General features: G+C 47.1%; 1 protein-coding gene across 7 annotated transcripts in view; it reads right to left on the bottom strand.

The window, feature by feature from the left end:
* Positions 1–21,574, bottom strand: part of NTRK3 (neurotrophic receptor tyrosine kinase 3) — a 347,333-nt gene that overhangs the window by 123,453 nt on the left and 202,306 nt on the right. The gene's annotated exons all lie outside the window — the stretch shown is intronic.

Genomic DNA, 21,574 nt, shown 5'->3' with positions numbered 1-21,574 from the left:
AAGGACTTTAGTTCTCCACTTGGATAAAAACATGAAGGTAATTTTGATGATGATGATGATGATAACATTAGCTAACATTCACTTTATGGAGCTACTACTAATGTGGAACACTTTGCATATATTTTCTTTATTCCTCATCGAGAGAGAGAGAGAGAGAGAGAGAGAAAACTTCTTTTCTCTTTTTTAGGTCTCTACACCCTAAAATGGGCACAAAAGCCAGGTGAGCAGGAGTCATCAGTTGTAAGACAACAGGGAGTGCAGGGGACTCGGGCAAAAAGGAGGAAGCATGTTCTGTCTACAGAGCACCTGCCTCTAGGTGAGGCTGAAAATGCAGAGTTTCTATGTGAACTTTCCCAAGTTTCACTTGTTAGTAATCAATTTTTTAAAAAATCACATGCTCTGCAGGGGCCAAACAACATTCCCCTGCGTGCTGCACGTGGCCCTGGGGCTGCCGGTCCGCAACCTCTCCCCTACGGGCACTCTGCAAGACGCCACGTTGCAGAAGAGAAGCTAGATGACTTACGTAAGGATCCACAGCTTGTAAGTGCTGGAGCTGGGGTTGGAATTCAAATCCAGATTATCCTGCCAGGACACGTGACACCCCACTCCACCCACAGTGGTATATGAGGCACCTCTGCTCCTATTCTCAGAGCCTCCAGCCAGGAAAGCACACCACAGAATGCTTTTCCTTCCAAACAGTATTGTGGACTCTTTTGTCCTCAGATTCACAAAACAAATCCAAGCCGAAATGCATGATGTAACAAGTAGAAAACAGTCTTCTTCCAAATGATCAAGCCCCAAATCTTCAAACCTAGAAGGCAAAGGTTATGCAGCCATCTCATCCATTTCTTTGGGTCGCTGACCTGTTTCCCCACGACCAGCTCCCTCTTGATCCTGGCAATCTGGGGGTCACTGTCACCACTCTGGTCCAGGCTTCCAGGGCGCAGATCCTCACCAAGTCTGGTAGCCTAGTCTCTGTCTCCTCTTCTGCCTCTGACACCACCCTTGTTTTGCAAACTCTTTCCACTTTTGGATGTCATAGCTTTTTCCAAAAGCCCCTCCACCTACCTCCCCTTTCTCTCCCTAAACCCTGCTCCAGCCCAGGGCCCTGGTTTGGAACTCCTGCTCTTCTCTGTACTTTCTCATTTGGTGGCAATTCAGTCTCAAGGCTCCAACCACCACTTCTATGATGATTTAAGATCTGAATATCCTGGGGAAAGCAGAAAAAAATTATGTAAAATAAATTGGTCATTCTTTCTCCAAGATTTTTAGTATCTTTTCCCTGAAGAAAAAGAAAAGGGTGAGAATGAAACTGTACTTTTTTTTTGTAAATGATATGTTGAAGATATTCATATATTACTAACAGAGTTCATTCCTAAAAGCAATGCAATAAACCTATTGAATAAGGAGAATTTTTATTTTAAAACATATGCATTATATTTTTGTCCACTTAGGGTCCATTAACAGAACTCACAGAATGTATTTTTACCTCCAGTATGGCTGGAATTCACACACACCCACACACACCCACAAAATATCAAAGAATTGCCACCCTAGAAATAACCTGGGAAACCGGTGAGTCTAATTATACCATTCACAGATATATCTCAGTGTGTCCAAGTCACTCACCTGATGCTACACTGTGGTTTAATAGCAAGTCCCTGGATCTGGCTTGTGGATTTCTATTAATAGCTCAGAATTCTCACCAACCCACAGCACTGCCCCTTACATATCCATGAAGGAGGAAGAAAACCCATCTTTCTGGACAAACATTTTTCTTTTTGTTCCTTTCTGATCTGTGACTGGTTAGGGGATAGTCTATTCTCCAACATTAGCTTCAAATTGTTTGGCAAGAACAAGCATGACACACAGGCCATTCTGACTGTCCCCTGTTCACACGGCGTATGTCCCGCTCCTCCAGAACCCCTGCATCTCCCCGGAGCACACCTCCGCACCTTCATAGATGCCGTACCCTCCACCAGGTCTGCCTCTCACCCTCTGCTGCCTAGAATTCATACTCATCAGTAAGCATACACCAAGAGAAAGCTTGATCTCCAGCTTGCTTTAAAAAAAAAAAATCAAAACAGAAAAGATTTTGAGAAAGTGTAGCTGGGATGAGTTAGAATGCGGCTCTACTCATAAGTCAATGAGGACTCAAAATAGGTACATCTCCATGTTAAACAGAGAGAGCTTAGATGTGTCTAAGTTCAACACATTCGGGGGCATTTGCTACATTCATATTGTTTCAGAACATTTGGAAATCATAATTAAATTCTCACTAATCTGATATTTTCTGACAAAATCACCTCCTTGACCTTGGCAGTAAGGTGAAGTTTTGGGGGGCAGCGTCATGGTGGGCTGTTAACCCCAAGGAGAAGCCACGACTGAGGAGACAAGTACTCTAGCAGTGTGCGTGTCAGCCAGTCACTGAACTAGGACAGTGGAATGTGACACCAGCTTCTACACAGAGAGACACTTCCCACCATACATGACTCTATGGAGGGGGAAAGTGTGATTTACGAAGAACGTCAGAGCAAGTCTGCATGGCCAGATACCCCACTCGCCACCCCCAGGATGGCCTAGCAGGGCAGAAGTTAATTCCTTCTCTAGTGTCACTAAGGCAGACTATGATGATAGTGAGAGGTCAGCCATTGCTTCCTAAATGCAGGCAGCTGTCCCCAAGCCCCTTGCGTACATTTCCTCATTTAATACACAGAGACCTTATGTGGCATTAGTCCCACCTTACGATCGACACATGGAGACCTAGAGAGCTGACACCACAGCGCAAGCCAAGCTCCAGCGCTCAAGCCAACAGAGCTCATCCTCCCCGTCCCCACCGGCAGAGCATGGAGGACAGAGCACATCCGTCCTTCGCAGAGTTCCACTGTCAGCTCTCCGCCCCCACCCTGCCGTCTCTGCGTCACCCACAAACCCACAAGATGCTGGGCTCCTGACGGACCGTGGTATCACGAGGCGGCGGTTTGGACAGAAGGGCAGCATGTTAACACACCTAACCTACAAACCTCTGCACTTCCGTCCTCATTATTCTCAAATACTACCCAGAGCTGGCGACGTCGCCCCATTCCTGGCCCCCCATGCCTTGCTCTCGGCCTGTTTCTCACTCACGACACACTGACCCCAAGCTTTGGCAAAGTTCTCCATTCAGTGGGCCCCGGAACAGCACAGAAGTCACAGGCAGGGTGAAAAAGGTGTTTTTATATATTCGTATCAAAACTACCATATCAGAATGACCTACTTGTTTGCTTATTTGTGTTCCTAACACCCAATAGAGAACCTAGAACTTAATGATGCTCAGTAAATGTCTTAAAAATACTATTGATAATTGCATTTTGCACTAAAACACCTCTCAACTCCTTCAAATATTTTAGATCGGGGGAAAAAATCACCACCAATCTCTCACACAAGTGCTTCTTACACTTTGGGGTATATCAGAATCCCCTAGATAGCTTGTTAAACACAGATTGCTGAGCCTGGCCTCCAGAGTTTCCGATTTGGTGGGTCTGGAGTGAATCCTGAGAACGGGCATTTCTAACAAGTGTCCAGGTGACACTTTGAGAACCCTTGTCTTGTAAGAACGACGCCCACTGAAAATTCCAGTGTCAACAGCTAAAGCTATACCTCGGTACGGCAGTTTCAAAATCATGAACATCATCTTCCTTGGGGTCAGGTGTAACCAGGTAAGGGAGCCGTGGAATGAAAACAGGGTCCCTTGCCTAGCACCGGGCTCTGCACACGGTGGGCCAGCAGCCAGGGCTGGCTGAGGAAATGCCTGAGGATAAGAAGCCACCTGCCTGGTGATGCTGTATCAACCAACTTTCCACAGAAACAATGAAATGCAAGAGGAGTCCCAGTGTGCTGTTTGTCAACTGTAAATCATCTGAAGTCATTTAGAAGTTACGGAGCAGAAATGAATTCTCTTTATGATCTGACGGCATTAAGTAACACAAAAGCTGCATGGGAATCAAACAGGTGCCCAGCCACAAGTGTGCTTCCTTTCTAATGCCAGTAGGAACTCCAACGCTCTTCTAAAAGAGCTATCAAGTGCAAATGACATTTCAGATCACTTCGGATCACGGATCACGTGCAAGGACTCTTGTAGCAGTGCCTGACTTTAAGACTTACGATAGTAACACTGTGTCTCCCTAGGAATCCAGCAGGGCAAAGTGGCAATGCTCCTTGAAAGTTGACTAAAATAACAAAGAATCACTCCAAAGAGAAACAGTGACTTCTGAGGCTCTGAAAATCTGTGGAAGTATTGGAACAAACTACCGGATAAGGATGCCTTCTGGGTTCAACTGCAGAATTCCCCAAAGACACTAAAACCAATTTCTGTAGTAATTACTGCACCTGAGTCAGACAGTTCACTTTTGTCAGACATTCCTTATTAAATGGCCCAGACAAAAATCAGCTTCTTTGGGGGAAATGAAAAGATTGCACTTCCACTTACAGGCTCAGAAATAAGAAACATGAGGCAATAGCTACCAGTCCCTGGTACCTTTCTTTCCTCCAAATATTTGCGTGGCTTAATGTCACTAAACTGGGTGTCTGGACTCAAGTTTCCTCATCTGTAGAATGAAGAGATAATTCTCACTGGATCTCTTAGGTTTTCTTTCAGATTAAGAAACTTCTATGTTCTATAAGGAAGTTAAGTAAAAGAGAATTAAAGAGCAGGAAAGGAAAAACTTTGCTTTCAGCCAAGTCCTATTGCTGGAATAATTTTGGGTCCAAGATTTGAAGGCAAAAATATAAGTGAGGATCCTACTGCAAATGCAACTGATTGGTTATAAAACCAAGACCAGATAGGACTTGATCTCGGGTTGCCACTTTTCAATATGCCAAAGATACAGGTTGTCTCAGGTGCTTGCGGAGTAAGTGCTTCTTGAATCCCGCCTTGCATATCTCTCTCCTGCAATACGGGAGCAGGTTCTGTGCAGGAGTGTGGTCTCTGATTCCTCTTCTCACCGGCTCAGAAACGTTCATATTTTTTTTTCAAAAGCAAAAGTCATTGGTCTATCTAAGTTTAGAAATATGCACAACAAATCAAGAAATAAATTCATATGTGGAAGGATAGAAATGCTAGTCTCAAAATCTAGGCAAACTTCCATTTTTATAAGCCTATGAAGACAATATAAATAAATCAGAGGGAGCTGAACCTGCTGGCAGCAACTGCTGAATCTCTCTCATTTTCTAAATAACGTTCATTGTGCTGAAAGGTATATGAAGGGAGCGTTTCATCTCTTTTCTCTCTGGAACAGGGGTCTTTCTATGTTTGAAATTGTCCCTAATTTCAGAGAAAATAAATTACTATTTTGTTATACCTTTTTTTATTAGGATGTTGATGGCTTCCTTACTTCTCTAATCATTTACCTACTTCTGAGGAACTGATAACAGTGACAGGTGTGGTAAATGAAGACTCAAACTATTTAAGTGCAAATTCTATATTTATTGTCTCCATAAGCTCTGCTACTGAGGGCCTCCCCCCAGGGGTCCTTCTCTGACCACGTGACCTCCAGCCCTGCTCCTCCAAACCCTGCCTCCTCCTCCCCACCTCCAGCTACTGCTATGGTAGCCTGGGAGGTCCTTCCTTTCCATCTCTGCCTTCCAAATCCTCCACTGCTTTCTAGCGCAAACACCCTCTCCTCTGTGCAGTCTTCACCCAAGCCTCTGCTCCCCTAGCTTAAACAAGCCACTGCTCTCTAAGCACACCAGCCCTTTAGTTGTGGGGTCTCTGTGGCACACGTCTCATTATGCTATATCCCCAGGAACCGTTGCTGGGGCTTGTCTCCCCAGCTGGAGTGTGGACTCCCTCATGTGGGGACGGTGCCACTCTGTTCATCTCTCAGCCTCATTGCATTGACTCTCTGCAGCAGAGTAGTTGCTCCATAATTAGGAGCTCTGTGCAGAAATCATCCTTTGTACTCGTTTTTTTTTCTCCCGCACTGTGTTTACTCTGGAGTTGGCATTGTGACAGAGAACAAAGGAGTGCATCTTGATTGACTGATTGCCAGCTCTGCAGTAGCGCCAACGTGAATGCAGCGCGGCCACGCATATGTAACCATTAAGAATAGCAGCATCATGAAATCAAGGTCTACAGTATGCTGTTAGATGACAAATTCAGATTATAAAACCATAGACAGAATTCAATCTCACTTCTGCCTACTTTATGCGTCCGTCTTGGTACGTGCATGCCTGCGTGCGTTATCTGCTTGTACGTGTATCTATGCAAAGAAAAAAGACTGAAAGACAATGCACCAAATGTTCGTGCATTTCTCACTGGGGGTGGCACTTGGGGTCATTCTTATTTTCTTCTTTTTACTTTTCTGGACTTCCCCCAAAATACTTATAACACAATGAGCATACATTAGAACCAGAAACATGTGGTTTTTGCGTGTTTGTTTTCTGAAGAGGCATAGAGAGGAAAACTCGAGCTGTGAATCATAGGTCACCATCGACAAAGGATGAACTACTGAGCATATAATCCCAGTGACACCTGGGAACCCAATGAGAAACCCCTAAGGTGATATGTGGGGAAAAGCCATGGGCAGCTTCGCTTAAGGACCAGGAATTTAAATTTGCACCTTGAACTGTTGCTAAGTGGTTCATCAGCTCTTCCTACGAACTTCTCCTGGACCACAAAAGTTGTAGCTATTTGGGTCACTTTGCTGAGGCCAAGAGGAAGGAATGAGCTAAACCCCGTTTCAAAACTAGGCCAACCTCCACGGCCAACCCCTTCTCTCCTGGGCACGGCAGGGCACGGCCCCTCCCAGGGGCCTCTCATTCAATGCCTCTCACCATTTACATTCCAACAATGTAAGATGACGGATACTTTTAATACAAGAGACCTGTCATTTATTTATTAGCTGGGGACAGGCTCTGCAGCCGGGAAGGATGCATTATAAATCAACTCCTTTCTCAGCCATTAAAAATTAATACAGTTCATAATGTAGAACGTCAGTAACTTCTTTATTAGAGCAGAGTGTAATTTTCTTCTTTTCTTCTAGGTTTTGTTTTCACTTCTTCCCTTCCTTGAGGATACGGTTTTTTTCCTAATGACTAGCTGGGTATAAATTAGCCCAGGGAAGGGGAATATAGCCTTTCAGATGGATTTTAAAATGGAAAAGTGGAAGCTCTGGAAAAAAAAAAAAAAAAGGTCCTTGACCAATTTCTGCCTAGAAATATGGTCTCACTGCATCTTCCCATTTTGTCTCTTGGGTGCTCACTTATGACATCCTTCATTTGTTTCTGATTTTGCACCAAAAACGGAGGCATTTCAGGTCTCTGATTTTAGAGGGGAAGAAATAGAAGGTGGGTAATTTTAGGTGTGTTGGGAGCCGCCTCTGCATGTTATCTGCTAACGGTGGCTCCCTCACAGAGGGGCCTCCGGTGGCTCTTGTTTTGTCTCCAAATTAAGAAGCATGCCTGCCAAATCCAGTCCCAGAGCAGGGGCCCTTCTACAGCGCCCCCATTAGGCCAGAATCCCAGGATGCCAACAGAGGAGAGTGCTGGGATATGGCCACTGGGCTGACAAGCTAAACCGCCATGAAGGCTTCCCTTCGGTTCTTCCCTAGTGGCAGCTCCAGGAAAGGTAAAAGCCTGGAATTAGGAAGAGGACAACTTATGTTCTGCTTAACTTCAGAGGAAGTAAATGGGAAAATCCAGAACCTACTATGTCTCCATCCACCTTGGGAATATTGAGGGTTTGCAATGGTTGTTGGTTCGACCTTCACAAGACCCCGCCAAGGGGTATGCCTGGCCACACCCCGCCTGCATGCTGTCCTGGCTCTGGGGGTATTGCCCTGAGATGAACATCACAGCCCAGGCCCAGGCTCCCTGTGTTGATGTCTTTGTCAAACCAGCCACGATTGAGTTAAAGCTCCTAAGTAACAAATCCCCACAAATCCCCAAGCACGTATTTAAAATCTATTTTCAGATTTACACTGAGCATAATTCAACCAATCAATGAGCCATTAGGAGTTTAGTCCCAACACTTCTTCATTACCAGTGGCATTAGGGCTGCCCGATTCAGCAGAATCCAACACAAAGAGTTGCTGTGTCACCAGCAATTGTAGGTCTGGGGACGGTAGCTAATACAGTGCCTGGTGAAAGGTTCAGCCACAATCTGCGTGACAAATTAAGCTACGCAACCACCAGGGACACTATAAAAGGAGATTCAGTCAACAAAGAGGCCAACTTGACCCCAGGGACTTTTGTTCTCCTTCAGGGACAGCTCCTGTATCACTTCCATCTCTGGCTGGGCCCTACTCCCAGGAGGCCTGTCCCCCAGACCTCTGAAGCTCCAGATGACCCCCTGGGTGGGAGTGAGGAGGGGGGCTGCCCACACAGGAGCTCCAGAAGTGTTAGAAAGGGACTGTCTTCTGCCGCCTTGCTGGGGAGGAACACACGGGTCACCCAAAGTAGCATCTGTCGGCAGGTCTCCAAGATCCCCCTCAATCTCCCAAAAGGTGAGTGTGCAGGTGAAGTGGAAGTCAGCCAACAGTGAGGGGCAGCCCAGGCGAGCAGAAGAGTCGTGCTCATAAACCCGAGTGTGAACCTGGCTCCGCCTCTGACCCGCAGATGACTTGAACAAGTCCCTCAACTTCCCTGAGTAGGAGACTCCCCCTCTGTAAAGTGGGGACCCCACACTTACGCTGACTGCTTGTAGAGAGAAGGACGCAGCGAGAAGATGAGAGGGTGGTGGGCTCTGTCCCACCGTAGTTCGTCCTTTCCTCGCTGTGATTGCAGCACATGCCTTAACCACCCCCCAAGCCCCCGTCTCCTCATCTGCAAAATGGAGAAAGCAACAGCAGCTTCCTCATATGGCTCCTATGAGGATCAAACAATTTACTAATTTATTATATTTAAACTGTTTTCAATGCCCAACATATAATAAGCACTATGCAGTGTAAGATTGGATTAATATTATTATTTCAATGTACTTCAAGTTCTGGCCCTTAGATATTCAGCAAATGTTAATTTATTTCTCTTCTCTTTCCTACTCCCCCTCTAACCCTCTCTTCACCACCCCCCTGCTCCCACCTACTCTCCAGAAACTACATTCCCAAAGGATCACACGGCAGCTCCCAGGAATTCACACGGCTTGCTCAACCAAGATAATTGGATCCAGCTAAAACCACATGCAGAAATTTTTCTTTGCCTTGGCATACAAGAATAGCCGTGACAATTAGCAGGACAGGTTACCAGACCAGAACAGCAATGATGAAAACCACAAATTACCAGCTCGCTCTCCCTAGGAAGAAAGGTACAAGGAGTAAAATTTACATGATATCAATGTTCTCATCTTTCTTGGTACCACCTGCACCCCAAGAGGCACCTGCTTGCTCCTGGAAGAGCAGGACGACAGTATCGGCAAGGCCAAAAGTCTGGGTGAGATTGTGTTTTACTCCCCGAGGAGAATGAGGGTGGCAGACACTGTCATTTCTAATAGCATTGCTCCTTTCTCACTAAAAGAACCCTGCTTCTGCGGAGGCACTCACCCCTCTCCAGGCAGCTATGGGCCTCACAGAAAATGAGTTCCATCTCCAGTCCCTGGAGAGCACTTCAGGTGCCTAAAGTTCTTCTGGTAATTCCATTCCCCTTAAGAGTGACTGGTATAGGAATAAACACATGACATAATTCTGGCCAATAAGACGGGAAGGAAAGACTGCTGGGGCTGAGGGAAAAAGATTTTCTCCATTTCAGTCAACCCACAAGAAAAGGCAATCGTGTGCTGCCCCTGGGCCATGTACTTGGTTGTGATGCCTGGAACTACTGCAACCGCTTTGTAACAATGAGGGAAGTTAGGCTGGTGGTAAAGCAAAACACAGACAGGCAGAGGCAAGAAAATCACAAACAAGCAGAGCTAGAGTCCTAATGTACTCCCCTAGGACCCTTCCTTAGCTGTTTAATTGAATGATGTGATGATCAATTTCTTTCTTATTTAGACCTAGTAGGTCAGGATTATCTAGAACTTTCAGCCAAAACTTATATGATTGGTGTCCAAAACATGAGACATGTGCACCAATATGAACAAGACTCAGATACCTGTATACTGGTGTCTGAAGATTCTGTGTGCAAGTTTGCTGAGACAGAATGAGGGCTGCATGCTCATGAGCAAGAGCAAACACAAAGGAAATCATGCCAGCAGACAGACTCTGAAGCCCTAACCGCGGGGCGGACTGTACGGGCACAGAGAACCCATGTCACGCACACGGGCAGGTATATGGCGGAGCAGGCGAGTTTTGCTTCAACAAAATTAAGTTTTCCAACAAAGGATAGGTAGGGTAAAACAAAGAATCAATCAAACAAAAACACAAACAACAAAATTCCATGAATCTCTCTGCCACCCTCTAGTTGAGCCCACAGCGTTTCAGTCTCATTAACCCAAAAGGAAATTGGCCTGAGCCCTCGCTCATCTACATCCATCATCCCGTGACAACCAACATATTACACTCCCGGCTCCTAAGAGCTTCTTCGTGCCGTGGAGCTGGGTGATAAAATGCTATTTCTCCGAGTTAGGGCAAAGAAGTCGCTGGAGGGGATTCTTATTTCAGAAATAACTCCAAGCTCTAAAAATATATTTTTTGGAACCATCAAGCTGGTTTCCCCCCACAGCATATTTATATCCGAAATTGTAATGATAGTTGTAAAAACACTGTTGTCAAGGCAAGGACGATCGTGTATTGCCACTTACGCAAGTTTAGGGAGTATTTTCAAATTCTCATTCTCCTTCATCTCAAAAAATACCTGCTCAGGTGGTCACCTTTTCTTATCTCAAATTTGGAGAAGGCAAACACCTTGCCCACAGTCGTGCAGTGGCTGAGTTGGTAGGCTGGGACCAGGGCCTAGAGTCACCCACATTCAAGTCACTTTCTTTACTAATGAAAAAGGGTCAGTTGTAACCCCTTGGTTCAGTTTACTCTCTCAGCTGCTAGACCCTGCCCTGGCCTACTCTCCACCAAGAGCATTATACTCCCCGTTTGAACTACAGTGGTGCTTTGACCTTACACACGATGGTTTGGAAAGGCAGCTTGCATCTTAGACTGTGCATTTCTCCCTAGAAGCAGCTCCTTGAGATTCCGATCCTAAGTATCAGATCTGCCTGGAAATGAGGAATGCAGTGAAAATTTGGCCATGACCAGCATCTCCGGATCTGGGGGTTTAGGAAGTGTAAGAACCACCTGAAAGAGCTTCTCGGCAGAGAACAACAGGCAAAGACCCCTGATCCATCTGAACGAAGGGCGCTTAGTGCTCTGCCAGGAATCCTGAAGAATGCCAGCACCCCAACTCTGGGTATCCCACAGCATGCAGCCATTTCCTGTCCCTCCCAGAGGCTTGAGAGGAAATGTGGCAATGGCTGCACCAGATGGCTTCAGGCCCATCTGGGCACTGTCAGAGTGAGTTACCACACCTGCTGGGAGGGCAAGAGCAGAACCTCAAATCCCGAGAACAGCCCAGGATGTGACCCCCTGATCGTCTGTGTCCCCAGAGATGCTGACAGGTGTATTTGAAAATCAGGTTCAGTGGCTCAATAGATTTGGGACATGCTGCAGACTCAAGGTCCTTCTTGGAAAGTCATAGTGATCTTTAGCATTTAAGGCTCTCAGAATCCCACAGTAAGAACTTTATGTAATCTGGATTTTGCCAAACTTATTTGACCATGGATTTTTTTTTAATGCCTATTCACATCCCTCAGAGCACAATTTGAGAAGCACTGGATTAAAGGCAGCTGGGGAGAAGATGAAAAGGCAGCTGGACTCTCGGCTTCTTGGACTCTAGGCCAAGGGATGGGTAGCACTTTGGTTTTCATGTGTTGACCATCAGGAAGATAGAACAAGGGGAACAAGAACCTCCTGGTCCCTTGGGCATATCTGCCACGAGGAGTATGACCCGTGTGTTCAGTCACAGAAGACAGAGAGGATGGGCATTTTCTCCTGGAAAGAGGCTTCTGGGAATTGATCAAACACTAACAGGGACCCCCACTAACTACAGGAGACCGCTGCTGTTCTTAAGGTCACAAGGGGGAGGGGAGATCTATTTCCTCTTTTCCTGCTTTTTCATCTCTGCTCCTAAAACAGGAATTTCTGTCTCTTTGGAGACATGGGAAGTAACTCACAACTCCTCTCACCCTGAATTCCTGGCTCCTCCCCTGCGAGAAGAAAGTGACTTATCTGACGGGTGACAAGGGCGTCACATTTCTCTTCTGGGCAGGGCTCCTGAAGAAAAGGGAGATTCTCTTCCTGTGTGTGGTCTTCCCAGGGGGCTCCTAAACTCTCTGACTTGCAAAAGCAGAGGTAGACCATGACCCTCCATGCAACCGAATGGACAACATCTGCTCAGCAAACCCAGCTCCTGTCTGTGTGTTCCAAGTTTAAGACAGGAGAGATGCCAAGAAGCCTATTTTGGCTTTAAGCCCAAGCAAACTCTTCAGTCCTGCAATAATGCCCATCTTTTGATTCCTAACTGACCCCTGTGTGTAGGTCTCAGCTGGTTCAGAATCATCACCTATTAAAAACTCCAATACAGACTGAATGCCTGAATCCAGCTGAAGGAGGAAAAAATAAACTACTTATCTCTGGGAAATCTTGAGCCAGAGAGGATCTCTGGAGGAAAGTTAATCCTCCCACTCCTTGTAGACAAGACTGAGGCCAAAACATGCCAGGGAGATAAGTAGTTCTTCTGCTTCTAGGACTTTAGGCAGGAAAGAAAGGACCCACTCCACATCCTACTGGATGTTGGCTCTTGGGGGCACCTTCCCCTGGGCTCACACCCGACCATGAAATGACACTACTCCAGGCTGCCCAGAGGTCTCATTATTCTTCACCTCCTCCACCATGAAGCACATGCTTATCCCCCAAGTACTTTTTTTAAAGCCAATTACTGTGTATTTACAGTGAGCATAATTATACCTAATTGCTTAATTAGCATGACTGCATTCAGAGACTAACTTTGAGTATGTGATTATGGCAGTGAGGCCCAGCGCAGAGGAGGTCATGGTAATCACCAGGAAGGCAGGTTGCCTTGGCCCAGGGAGACGGACACGAGTCTGTCCCTTTGGACTTGTTGGTTATGGCTCCAACGTGCATGCTCGCGGATTTCTAGAAATTTCAGATAATTTAGTAGAAATGGCTTCCTTTGATTTTTTTCTTCCTGGGGTAGGGGCAAAATGGCAAAACGTCATGCTTGGACTGCGCCAACATCTAGGGCCCTCGAGAGTCAGCACCCAGCAGAGGTTACTCTCTAGGGGCTGAGACCCTCAGGACAAGCTTGCGAATATATTAGAGATCAAGCCTGTGGGCCCAGGACCTACTCCCTTGACTCCCAAGATAGCTCATTCTGGCATCATCCAGCTCTTTCTAGAAAGAAAGCAAAGTGGTAATATTGGTCAGAGCCATCCTTCCCTCCAGAGACCTTAGGCTTACCAAACCTGGTAACACAGGATTCTTGGGGGCCTGCTACTTATTCTAATTGAATCTGAAAATAGGATTGAAGAAAAATCAGAGGGAGACAATCCTAATTTATGTCCATTTGAAATCCAGGAAACGCGGCCTGGCAAGCAGGGCCTGAAGATAACCAACTGGTGAAAAAGGCTAGCTAAATGTCACCATTACCTTCATTGAGATTCAACCTATGGTTCCCCTAAAGGGGACTGTCAAGATCTAATGAGCAGAATAAAAGAGGGGACCCATCAGAACCCTCCACCCCACATTGGTCCTATTTCTCTCCCATGTCACGCCTAGCAACGCCTGCCCCCTAAATCAAGCAGGGAGCAAACAGCAGCCCCTGGCACGCCAGCCTCCCCTCCTCAGCTGCACACCCAGCCCAGCCCTATAACTAGATCTCCTTTCCATCAGGCACATCCATCCGGGACTTCTGCTAGAGAAAAACCTAGAAAGGCTTATTCTGCAGTAGCAGCAGCTGCTGCTGTTGCCTCTGCTACTGGTTCCAGGAGGGGCCCCAGCCTCCCAGACAAAGGAGCCCATTTTCCATATTTCATCTGCAAGTCCATTATGCTGAGTTAAGTGGCTGGGAATAAACACCCATCATTACCCAGCGCTAAGCGATGTTTGTTAGTATAGGAGGTGACAGAAATCTATATCATGCCGATGCACTATTAATACTGCATTACACACACAGGCTCTGTGCTCCCCACTGCAGCTGGGAGACTGGCCTTGGCAGCTCCTCTTCCAGAAAAGGCAAGCTCTATAGCTAATCAGCCCAGAAGAGGAGGAGGAGACAAGCCGCTAGCTCATCCGGATGAAGGAACCACTGGTCCCAGCTAAAAGGGTACAGTCCACAGACCTGGCAGTCCCAGCTTTGTTTATCTATGTGGACGGCCTTGCCTTGTGGGCTGGTATGTTGGGGCATGTACCAAGCAGTTGCCCCAGGGAAGGGGAGTGTGGCCAAGACCTCCAAACTGCTGCACTGTGGCTAAAGAGATGAAAGGAAGGGTGGGGTCTCTACTCCAATCCCAGGGCATTCTAGAGAGTGCCTGACACTTAATAAAGGCTGAATGGGTGTTTGTTGACTGACTGAAGCAATGAAGGAGAAAAGGGAGTTGGAGGGAACCAACAGAGATGGGGTTTTGACAATGTTGTGAGAGTAGGGGGCTAAGAAGACCTCAGGACAGAGCCACCAGGTCAGCTGGGGAGGATGTGAGACGGTCTAGGGAAAGAGAGGGAAGGGGTGGCCAGGCAGGAAGGGCTGAAGGTAGAGTGCACACGTATAGATCAAAGTGTAGAGATGCACATGGAAAAACGGATTCAGCAGGGGAGCCAGCTTGAAAGGGACACACGGGAAAAGAAGTGTTAGTAAGACTTCAGAACGGTAGAAAGGAGAACAATTAGATGCCTGAAGAGGTGACGGCAAATAGAGGAGCTCGAGGTTGGCATCACAGAGAATCACCCTAATGAGCTGCTTTGGAAAAGCTGCAAAGGCATGAACGCACTGCTCGGTATGTCAGGGGCCAGTCTTGTGGCAAACAGGGCAACTGGCCTTTGACCGATGACAAGTTAGAAGTGCAGTCTGCTCACTAGCAGTCTATGTGCATATCCAATAAGAGTTACACAATCATCAGTTGCTGGTACAGTTTAGAGCAGAAAAGAGAAAGCTTGATATAGTCACAGACATATGCAAACACACATGCCCCCCCCACACTTCAGCAAGCACCCTAGCAAGGGGAGTGTGCACCCACAAGAGCCAGGAGACCCTCGGGCTGCCTGGTGGAGGCCAGTCGGACGTGAAAGGAAACGAACCTCACTCGGTACAGCCACGTTGGAGGACAGTTTGGCAATTCCTTACAAAGCTAAACATATTCCTACCATACGATCCAGCAATTGTGCGTCTAGGTATTTATGCAAATGAGTTGAAAGCTTATGTCCACATAAAAACCTGCACATGAATGTTTATGCAGCTTTAGTCATAATTGCCAAAAATAAGAAGCAATGAAGCCGTCTGTTATGGGTTGAGTTGTGTCACCCTCCAGAAAGATATATGGAAGCCCTAATTCCCAGTGCCTTTGAACGTGAACTTTATTTGGAAATAGGGCCATTATGGATGTCATCAGTTAAGGCAAGATCAGCTCATCCTGGAACAGGGTGGGTCCCTAATACAACACGCCTGGTGTACGTGTAAGAAGACGGCCACATGCAGACAGAGGATGGGAGTGAAGCAGCTACAGCCAAGGGGTGCCAAGGTTGCCAGCGATGCCACCAGAGCTGGGAAGAGCAAGGAAGGATTCCTCCATAGCTTCAGAGGGAGCACGGGCCTGCCAACACCTCAATTTCAGACTTCTAGCTTCCAGAGCTCTGAGACAATACCCTTCTGTTCTTAGAAGCCACCCAGTCTGTGGCACTTGGTTACAGCAGCCCTAGGAACCTCATACAGTGTCTTCTGGCAAGTGAATGCATCACGAACATGGTGGTACATCCATACAATGGAGCATTGTTCAGCAATGAAAAGAAATGAGCTATTATCAAGCCACAAGAAAGCCATGTGGAAGAACCTCAAATGCACATTGCCAAGTGAAAGAAGCCAATCTGAAAAGGCTACACACTGTGTGGTTCCAACTAGATGGCGTGTGGAAGAGACAAAACTATGGAGACAGTAAAAAGATCAGTGATTGCCAGGGGAGGGGAGTGTGGGGATGAACAGGTGGAGCATGGGGGCTATTCAGGGCAGCGAAACTATCCTGGATGGTACTGAGATGGTGGATACATGACCTTAGGCCTTTGTCAGAACCCACAACACCGTCCGACACAGACAGTGAACCCTACTGCAAATGACGGCCTTTAGTTAGTAACAACACATCGATGGTGGTTCATCAATTTGAATAAAGGCACCACAATACTGCAAGATGTTAATGGGGTGGGGAGTGAAGCGGAGTGTATGAGAACTCTGTATTTTTTCTATTTTTTTCTGTATGCCTAAACCTATTCTTAAAATAAATAAATTAATTAATTAATAAACAAATAAATAAACAACAGACTTAACACCAGGGCCAGGTATTACCTTATCTAAAGGCAACCATGGTCCCTTAGGACTTGATTCTGTGGAAAATTCAGAGGTGTGCCAACAGCCAGACCAAGGTTAACGGAGCCTCATGACTGCAGGGGCTTCAGCCAACCCTAAACACCCTACACAGAGCCTGTCCTTATCCTGGAACCAGGTAGGAAAATGAGCCTCCCCACAACAAGACAACTGTCCTCGACAGGCGGCTTCCCTGAGCTCGAGAGGCGTGAAGTAAATCTGCGTGAGTCCTGGAATCGCGGGGCGTGTGATTTGACAGGGAAAGGACGGGTGCTGGAGTCCGCAGGTCTGAGTTGAAATCTCAAGCTCTCTCTTAACAGCTTTATGACCTGGAACAAGTCACTTAAGCTCTCTGAGCCTCAGTTTCTTTATCCATAAAATGGGTGTAGCAGATTCCCCCTTTAGAGAGCTGGTTGAAGATCACATAAAATAAAAAGCATAAAACACCAGCCAATGCTTCCCCCCAAAATCTGTCTATACTGGTCAACAGCCTTTCCCTCTCTCTGTGGCTCTCTGGAGACCCTGGGCCGGGGAGTCATAGGATGCACGTTAGTTAGCATCTTAGTCTCACACTGTGTTTTCTATAGAAAATAAAGAATCATGACACATAAGAGCAACTTCTAGGAATAAACTCAAAGTCAGGTTTGGGAAACAGGACCCATACTTGAGAGGTGACAGGATGACCTAGGACTTGACTCAAAGTCACTCAAAACTGGTGCATGGTATCGACTCTAAGCCATGGGTTTCAGGGAAGGAAGGAAAGTTCCCGTTGGGATAGTGATAAAGTCTGGATATTTGTCACCTCCAAATCTCCTGCTGAAATTTGATCCCCAGTGTTGGAGGTGGCGCCTAGTTGGAGGTGTTTAGGTCATGGGGCTGATCCCTCATGCATGGCTTGGTGCCCTCCTCTCCGTAAGGAGTGAGTTCTCGCTCTGTTATTCCCATGAGAACCGATTGTTAAAAAGGTCCTGGCACCTCCCTCCCCATGTCTCTCTTCCCGCCATGTGATCTCTACGTGCCAGCCGCCGTCACCTTCCACCATCAGCAGAAGCTTCCTGAGGCCCTCACCACATGCAGACGCTGGTGCCAAGCTTCTTGTACAGCCTGCAGAACCGTGAGCTAAATAAAGCTCTTTTCTTTATAAATTACTCAGCCTCAGGTATCCCTTTATAGCAACGCAAACAGACTAAGACAGATAGCACGGGCCAAGGAAGAATTCACAAGAGGCTGGAAATGAGCCAGGTGTGAGACGATAAATAGGCTGTAGAATGGAAGAAAAGGGTGTGTGGGGGGGTGTGATGTGGGGAGGTGAAACAGACTTTTCAAGCAGGAATTATACCAAGGTAGCCGTTGGAAGTGTGGGGCTAGTGATCTCAGAAGAAGATATAAATGCTGGGAGTCAGCAGCAGAAAGGTAAAAGCTGCAGACACAAGGTTCCGTGCGTGGTCCCGGAGCAGGGGGGTCCATCCTGGGTCTTGGGGATCAGCTGTGGTTGGCGGCATGCCGGTGAGGGTAGGGACCATGTGTTTCTTGTTCCCCATTGCTTCTGGAGCCTAAGAGAAAATCTGATGCAAACCCTTAATAAATATGTATTGAATAGATGAAAGGGGAAAAAAATCATCACAGCATAAGTGACTCGGATGCTAACAAGGAAGAGAGGCTCAAAGGAACGTGGTCAAGTTTTGCAAAGAGATCAAGGATGGAGAGCGGAGGGCTTCCTGGGGAGATGGAAACAGGTGGAGCCATGCGACGGAGAACTGCAAGAGGCTTACGGTGGGCAGGAGACAACACACACTCACTCAGGGGTGGGGAGAGGAAAGGGCAGGCTGACCAGGGTGGGAAGAGACCCCTGTTTGCAGGACAAGACTAGAAAGGCTGAGAGACGTTGGCTCTGGGAGGGTGGAGACCCCGTTTCCTCTAAGGCAGAAGCAACATGGAAACAAAGGCAGATACTGACACCAGAGAAGAGAAGGAAGGAGGGATGTCAGTAGGACACTAGTTACTGACCCCAGATGGCCTCTACTTTCTCAGCCAAGAGAATGGGCTTTGGGGGAAAGAGATAAACAGAGAACCCCAGGGCCTTAAAGAGAGCCAGGCAGTGTTTCAACTGGCCTGTGGGCCAAGTGTGACTCTGAAGACAGTAGCTAGCGGTGCAGCCCCAGCCCACGAACAACTTTCCAGAGCTGTCACAGAGTGACAAAGGTAACCAGGGGCCCAATGTTGCTGCAAATACCTTTCACCTTCTCCCCAGTGACCCATCTGGACTGGTCCCTTGGATGTCTCATTCTGTAGGATTCAGCACAAAGTCTAGGATCCTCAACTGTGTGACAAGGAGGGTTGTATCCATTTCCTGATGCTTCTGAGAACCAGGGGGCTTTACGTGAATAATGAGGGGGCCTTATTAGCCTTCTATGTACATTTCCAACTAGGAGCATCTTTATTCAGCTCTTTCAGAATCCCCAGAAAGGCTGAATAAATTGAGAATAAAGACAATGTCAAATGCAGAGCACATGTTGGGAATAAGGCAAGGGGATGCAAGTATCTGATAAGGGATTGTACCAGGTGATCTCTAAATATCCTTGCAGCCTGACATGCTAGGGAAAACGCCACGGACCAGATGGACGGCAGATAGCAAGTGAGAAGCAAAGAGAGGACCAGCATCCTAATCATTCCGGTCTGAAAGATCCCACCATTTATGATAAACACATGAGTAAAGAAAAAAAGTGCTTTTGTGCTTAATCCATCACCGGGGTGACTGAGGGAATGCTGTCCGCAGCCGGGTAGCACCATGTTCCTGCAATTCCATCCCATACTGCACATTTTAAAATGGGACAAAGAAGGGAATCAGATGGGGACGGCACCCAGGGGAGTCACAATAAGACCGCCTTTCCTCTCTTAATCTCCCCGCTTCTTGCCGACGCCCCAGAGGATCGACCCTGGCCTTGTCGGCAGCACCATAAATGTTCTCTATTTATTTATGTGCCAGGACGCATGTGGTTTTAATTATTTATGATAGTGTCTCATCACACACAGGGATGTGTCTTGGAGTCAGTTCCCTCAATTGATAAAGCGCTGGTAATCAGAGACCTGCTGCCAGCTCAGCCAGTAAATCTCCTCCGAGGACTGGCCTGGGTGCTCCCTGTCCCTGTCTGTGTGAGTCACCGACGGATTAGCAGAGGGAGGATTAGCCAACTCCAGTCACAGTGCCCCTGTACATTGTTTGCTGTGCCACCCATGTTTTCTGAAAGCAATCAAGAGCCACCCACTGTCGACTGCTAGGACAAAACGTACTGCTGCTCTACAAAGGAAACCTTCCCTAACATAAGAGGGCTTTGACAATCCGGAGTCACCTCTGTGACTTTCATCAGATAAGGCACTGATGGTTCGCCTACTCCTTCAAGTCTTCGTCAGTAAAGCCGTTTCCCCTCCATCTTCACCGACCTCTTCTTGCTTACACAGAAGAACTGTCTGGATCCTTAGAAAGGCCACTTCGAACCACAAACTCAGAGTGCTCCAGCAGGCAGCTTGCCCTGGTGTGACGGCTCCCTGGCTCTGCTTTGTCTGGACATCCAAGGACACTCGCCACATCCCACAGCTCTCTCCATGGCTCCCGGCTTTCCACGGGATACCTGTGCTGACGGCCCAGAGGAACATTCCCTCCCATGTGCCAGATTCACCCCACTTGGCAACTGTGCCCGTAACCTGGTATCACAATCGTCAACGAGAACAGACGTGACCCTGAGATCATCTTCTGCAGCCGGAGCCCAGAGCTTCACTGAAGAAAACACAGTGATCCTCGTCATTCGTGGATGATTCTGCGTTTGGATTCTCCTACTGCTAAAATCTATGTGTGACCCCAAAACCAATGCTCTACATGCTTTCACAGTCACTTGGGGACATGTGCAGAGTGACAAAAATTTGAGTCACCCTCCCGTACACATTTCCAGCTGAAGCTGAAAAACAAGACACTCTGTTTTCTTTTTTTTTTTCTTTTTTTAAAAAAAATTCATCTATTTTAATTGACAAAAATTGTATATATTTATCCTGTACAACATGTTGTTTTAAAATTCTTGCTTCGGTTCTCATATTGTGAACAAATGTCCTTTATGTGGCCTATTCCAGATCACATTTTTGCACTTTTTGTGGTGATTTTGCAGTTTAGCAGGGCCCCCCAGCACCATTCTGCAGTATTGGCTGGTGTTCTTAAGCACAAGACAGCTGTGATGTACCTTCCATAGAACATGCTTGTGTTAGATAAGCTTTGTTCAGATGAGCTATAGTGGCATTGGGCATGAGTTTTATGTTAATGAATCAACAATATGTATTAAATAAGGGGTCTTTAAACAAAAACACACAAGGTTATACACTGATAAGTTGATAAAATGTTGCGACCAGAGACTCACAGGATCCTAACCCTGTGATTCCCCTTGGAGCAAAGGCTCAGTGTCTGCTAATTCAGTGTTTGCAGCAACCTGTCTATGTCTCTGTTCAAATACCCATGGCACCCTAGAAAACTCAGCATCAACCCTAGCCCAAGCTTGGACCCGTGGACCACCATAGAAGGTCCTTCCTGCCAGCCACATCCAGGTCAGTCCAGGAATGAGCCTGATCACAGACAAGAGCTTTAGCCAGAAGAGAACTGAAACACAGCCCTGGGCCAGAACCCGGGTGTCCTTCCTCTGGTACTAACGGGGAGTGTCTAATAAGCACTGAGACAGACTCTGAAGAACACCCAACCTTAGCAGGCAAATGATGGCCTCATGCTGATGCAAGCCCAGTCTCTCACTGTGGCAACCCTCTCACTAACAGTCAGAGCCAGAGAAATGAAGCAAAGGCTGATGGGGATAACCAAATGCCCACCCTGCTGTAAGATGGACCAGCGGGAACAGCAAGAGTTCTGTGAGCTACAAAGAGTGTGGCCCAAGTGCAGAGAGCTCAGCCCAGGGCATGAGCAAGACCAGAAAGCGCTTCTCCCTAAGCCTACCCCAGGGCCAGCTGGCACACGAAGAGAACCCACCACAGAAGCCTG

Source organism: Eulemur rufifrons, chromosome 3 (assembly GCF_041146395.1).
Source record: "Eulemur rufifrons isolate Redbay chromosome 3, OSU_ERuf_1, whole genome shotgun sequence".
NCBI classification, from domain to species: domain Eukaryota; kingdom Metazoa; phylum Chordata; class Mammalia; order Primates; family Lemuridae; genus Eulemur; species Eulemur rufifrons.
Note: the sequence above shows the minus strand (reverse complement) of the source record. Positions and strands in the feature narration are given on the sequence as shown.